Genomic DNA, 6,000 nt, shown 5'->3' with positions numbered 1-6,000 from the left:
CACGCATTTTGGATCAGCTACGCTTCTCCCCAAGCGCACCTCGGACTCTCTTAAGGACTTGTGTGTGCGTGTGTGTGTGTGTTTATCTCTTTCCCTCACTCTCGTCAATAAAACCCGAGCGAGCTGTACTCCGGCTTCCGCCTCCCATTTCTCTTGCACCCTGACATAATAACGAACCCCCGAAAGGGAATATAAAAAAAAAAAAAAAAAAAAAGGGACATGATCGGATTATCGCCGTGGTACCGGCGCGAGCCGTACTTCGGAGGTGTGATTTGCTCTGCCACGATGAAGCAGCAGCCAAGCGCCGCCTCCGGGAAAACCCAGAAACTCGCTGCCGTGTCGCGCAGATCGTGCTCGGCAGAGCCACGCCCCCTCGTTGACATCACGGATTTCCCCGCTCGCTTCTCCGGTGACAGGGCAGAGTGCGGCGTGTTCCTACAGAGCGTCGGCAGGTACGTGGAGGCAAATCCATTCCACCACAGAGTCGCCACGAGAGCTCTGCTCCGCTCCAGGACCTCCACGAGAGCTCAGCTCCGCTCCAGGTCTCCACAGAAAGCTCCTCTCTGTCCCAGAGTGTCCCCGAGAGCTCCTCTCCACTTCACAAAGTGCCTGAGAGCTCCTCTCCGCTCCACAGAGTCCCCGAGAGATCCTCTCCGCTCCACAGAGTCCCCGAGAGCTCCTCTCCGCTCCACAGAGTCCCCGAGTCCCCGAGAGCTCCTTACCGTTCCACAGAGTCCCCGAGAGCTCCTTCCCGCTCCACAGAGTCCCCGAGAGCTCCTCTCCACTCCACAGCGTCCCTGAGAGCTCCTCCCCACTCCACATAGTCCCCGAGAGCTCCTCTCTGCTCCACAGCGTCCCTGAGAGCTCCTTTCAGCTCTAAGGTCTCCAGGCGAGCTTAGTTCCGCTCCGCTTAGTTCCGCTCCCGGATCTCCGTTCCGCCCCGGAGCACCCCAGAGCACTCAGCGCAGCCCCAAGGCCGCGAAAGGGACGTCATGCCACCGCCTGGCCGCGAAAGGGTTGTCGTGCCGTCACCTGGCCGTGAAAAGGACGTCGTGTCGCCGCCTGGCGCGCAAAAGGAAGGTCGAGCCGCCGCCTGGCCGCAAAAGGGAAGGTCGTGCCGCCACCCGGCCGCAAAAGGGTCGTCGTGCCGCCACCCAGCCGCAAAAGGGTCGTTGTGCCGCCGCCCAGTCGCAAGAAGGAGGCCATATCACCTCCGTCCGCCTGTGACGGTGGCATGGCAACCCACGACTCCTCTGATGGCGACGTCATAACTCTGTGCTCCTCCGAGGGCGACGTCATGCCCCAGATCTCCTCTAAAGGCTCTTTCAATGGCGGCGTCTCGCCTCTGAAGTCCTCCGGAGGACACGTCTCGCTCCTAAGCTCCTCCGACGAAGACGTCTCAGCCCCAAGTCTCCCAAAAGGCGAAACCACACCTCCTGGACCGTCTGAAGGCGAAATCACGCCTCAGCGTCCCTCTACAGGAGAAGTCTCACTCTGGGCTACTCTTCGGGAGAAGCCACACCTCCGAGTTCCTCTAAAGGCGTCGTCATGGCTCACAGACCCGCCGAAGGTGTCACTGCGTCCCGAATCTCTGCGGTGGTCGTCGCACGTCCTCTGGACTCCGCCGTGGGTGACGCGCGGCCTCTGGTTTCCGCTGTGAAGGTAGCTCAGCCTCTGGATTTTGCTGTGGGCACAGCTTGGTCCCTGTCCTACACCGGAGACGTCTCTCCGCTTCCGGCCTCTGCTGAAGATGTCTCTCCGTCTCCGCTACAAACAGCTCTCCGTCCCCGGTTGCTCTCTGGATCTGGCCTTCGTCCTGCCTCCGATCTTTGCTGGTGGTTTCGCTCCATTTCTGGCCTCCGTGATGAGCTAAGCACCGTTTATGACCTCCGCTTGGAGCATGGTTCCGTCCCGTGCCTTCGAGATGGGCATCGTCCGGTTCCTGCGCTCCGCCTGGGCTGTCGCCCCGCCTCGGGTCCTTCCTGGCCTTCTCCGGTTCCGCGGCGGTTCTGACCAGGTCCCTTTCGACCCTGGACGGACATTAGGATCCTCCTCCGAGTGCCCTGGCCCTCCGAGCGTCTGTGGGTCCTCGGGGGTCAGGAACCACCTGCCACGCCCGCTTTGGTGGCTCTCTATGCCTCCGCTCTCCCTAGAGCTCCAGGTTAACCACGCACACCTGGGGCTCATCATCAATCATGCTCACCTGGGGCTTATCTTCACTCCACCCCGCTCCTACATAAACCCCTCATTCACACCCTCTCGCCATTTTGTTAGATGCTACGTACTGCTGCATGGTTTCTCAGTTGCATGCAGTACTCTACGGGTTCCGTTCAGACTCTACCATCCGGTACCGGCTGTGTTTCTTCTTCCCGTGCATTTCGGATCAGCTACGCTTCTCCCCAAGCGCACCTCGGACTCTCTTAAGGACTTGTGTGTGCGTGTGTGTGTGTGTTTGTGCGTGTCGTGTGTGCTTGTGTGCTTGTGTTTATCTCTCTCCCTCACTCTGGTCAATAAAACCCGAGCGAGCTGTACTCCGGCTTCCGCCTCCCGTTTCTCTCGCAACCTGACACTCACAGTGGACATGCACCTACAATGACAATTTCAGACCCCTTCATGATTTCTAGGTGGGAGAACTTGCAAAATAGCAGTGTTCAAATACTTATTTTCCTCACTGTATATATATATATATATATATATATATATATATATATATATATATATATATATATATATATACATAAATGTGTGTAGTCTCTTTCTGATTGTAGAGGAATGCACTTTTACATCAAAAGTAGCAAGAGCCTGCTGTAGGTCCTGTGATGATATTTTAATGTTTTTGGTGACTACCTTTAGAATCTTCCAGTCTGCTCTCGGGATGAACTTGCTTGAACGGCCAGACATGGGCATGTTGGCAGTTGTTTTGAATGTACACCACTTGTATACTATTTTCCTGATTCAAAATTCATTGGAGATCTTTTTAAATCCTTTTCCAGACTCATAAGCCATTCCAGTGTTCTTTCTAAAGGCCTCAGACAGTTCTTTCAATCTCACCATGGTGTTCACTTTCACTTCAAAAGTCAGAAGCACAACAAACTAAATGTCCGAGTGTCAAATAGGGCAAGCTTCTTTCAAAAATGTTTATAACGATGTTCTAAACATGTGTCCTGATGTGATAAACCTGTGTGTGATTTTAGCCATTTTAAGTGTGAATAAATGTGGGATGTCCTTTATTAATTTTATTCCTCACCAGGAATTGTTTGTTTTTTAATTACATTTTACCAGTGGCGGGCCGTTCATTTGGTACCTATAGAAACCATCAATGCAATACAAAAAACGCAATATAACAACGCGCGGCATTAAACAGAGAGAGTTATTTCACATATGGAGGGTGAAAACCATTTTACTAAAGCAAAAAACCCAGTTAAGACAACTCCAAACCTCTACACTACCACTGCAACTGTGCCACCTACATCATCTGTAGCAGTTCAAAATCAATATTTGTCTAATAACCTGACAAAAGCATAAAAAAATTAAATGAAAAACAACCTACTAACCAGAGATCCAGTGGTACCACTCGTATTCACTGGTCTGGAAGTGGAGAACAAACCCTTTCCCGGGCTGAGACATGCTAGCTAGCTTTGGGGTTGGCCAACCTCCTCACCATGTCTAGCTTTTCTTGAAATTTTATTTTTTTAGTATGTTCAAGACTAAATCAATTTCTCTTCCTTTGTAAGCACTGAAAATCTATCTCAGATGTATTCATGTGTGCAGAGCGCTACAGACGTGTTTTGCCAGTCGAACTTGGCTTTAACACCAATCAGAGGATGGAAAAATCTGATGCTATTTTGTGAGGCGAATTTGAAATGTGATTGGTTAAAGAAATGGATTCATTGCTAATATTCTCTATGTTAAAAAGGCTAGCAGTAGAGACTTTGAAGGCTCTGGGCAGATTAGATTGACATGGCAGCACAAAGAGGCTGAAATCTGATTGGACAAAAAATCTAACAGCCACATACATGTACTGGAAGCAGTGCAGCCAGGAGAAACGCTACGAAATGATGAGAATAAACTGTTGGGAATAAATTAATAATATTTAATTGAACAAATATTAGAATTTAGGTTGTAAATGTAGGTCAATGCTTCTGATAGTGTTTAGGCCAGCAGAGAAGGATTTGCTGCCCATTTTGCAGAAAGTAAAAAAAATATATATATTTTCTTCAGTTTTAATTGTTTAGTTATTGTTAGTGTTAAGATAGTTTTTACACTGTTTCACACACATTCCTTTGTCTGCTCAGTGTCTATAGAATATTTACGATGTTAGTCTGTAAGGTAAACAGGGAGTCCTTATCTGGACTCACACATCGCCAGCTAGTAAAAGAACTAAAGAAAAACGGACATTTTTCAAAAGACTTCAATCTTGTTTTGGCTTTATAGTCTATTTTTTTCTCCTACCTAACAAAATTTGTGATTCAATTGGAGAGATTGGATTATTTTTTTTGTTTGATGACTGCGATTCCCCTGGTGCCTAGTGTTGTGTGTATTGTCTGTGTATTAAGTGTTGTGTGTCTGTTCTTTGTTCTGTGTTAAGAAGATGGGTCATAACGTTTCTCGCCCATTGCCGGAAGAAAATCCCAAAGATTGGATGTATAGGAATAGTGCCGGTTACTGGACTAATCCTTATTTAGATAATTTGGCAGGATGGAGTGAATGTATGTCGCAGGTAGATGATTTTCCTAGACATGGGTCATTTAAGACCCGCGATATGGAAAACGCGTATTCCATGGTGAACGGTGGATGGGGCGATCCGAATTGGGACTACACTTATATGCGTGAGTCCTATGATAAATGGGTAAATATGAAGAAGTACTGGGACAAAGGTCCAGAAAGAGTCAATGCTTCTAAATGCTCTTTGAATAAGAAACAATTGCCTCCGCCATACAATTCGACACCGTCTACTAGCCCTGGTCTTTATCCTGCGCTGCCTGTTGCTGCGTCTTTACAGCCCGCTTTTGCATTTGTATGAGAGCGAAATGAAATTCATGTTAAACCAGCGAAAGCTAGTGATATTGATGCTATATGTAGGAGTCTTCCTATTCCAACTAACCCCACAAAATATGTACAGATCTTGAAAAGCCACACTCGGTATGCACAGTTAACGGGCCCTGATTTTAGAACTATTCTTTTGCGTACTTTGGGAGACGATGTTACAGAGGAGTTGATCATTGAAAAATGTCCGAACCTCACGCGAGTTAATGATGCCATTACAGGCGAGGGCACGGCCGCGAACCGTCACCAGATTTTTTGGGAAAACGATGCCAATGTGATGCAAATGTATAATAAACTAAAGGATTTTCTGGATAACAGAATAGCATCCAAGCGTGACATTTCACATGCAGCTAACACTAAGCAAGGTTTTAAGGAAACGCCGTCTGCCTTTGTGGTGCGTTTTAAAGCAGCATGGGAGAATGATTCTAAACTGCCAACTGATGATACACACAATGTGTTGTTTATAAATACTTGTTTGAATAACGTGAAAGCTTCTCAGGCTCAACTGATTCGCATCACGACAGACAGATTGCTCGAGAAGTCGGTAGATCAGTTCTGTGCTCGAATTAGAGATTTAGATGCCGCTGGAGGTTTTCAGTCTGCTTCTGGTTTAGTTAAGTCTGAACCCACTATGTTCTTTGCTGCAACAGGAAGTGGTGCATCCCAGCCACAGTACAAAACTCAAGGAGGAGGTTTTAGGAAAAAGGGGAGGTGCAATTATTGTGGGAAGTCTGGTCATTGGGTTAAAACTTGTAGACAGAGAATGCTAAAACGGTTGTCAAAATATTAACAAAAGAGATCATTTCTAGGTTCGGTATTCCTAGTATGATTGAAAGTGATAACGGCACACCTTTTGCTTCGAAGGTAACACAACTTTTGGCTAAAAGCTTAGCAATTGATTGGCATTTTAATATTCCCTATCACCCACAGTCAGCTGGAGTGGTAGAGAGAACA

The sequence above is a fragment of the Silurus meridionalis genome, chromosome 29 (assembly GCF_014805685.1).
Source record: "Silurus meridionalis isolate SWU-2019-XX chromosome 29, ASM1480568v1, whole genome shotgun sequence".
Lineage (NCBI taxonomy): Eukaryota > Metazoa > Chordata > Actinopteri > Siluriformes > Siluridae > Silurus > Silurus meridionalis.
Note: the sequence above shows the minus strand (reverse complement) of the source record.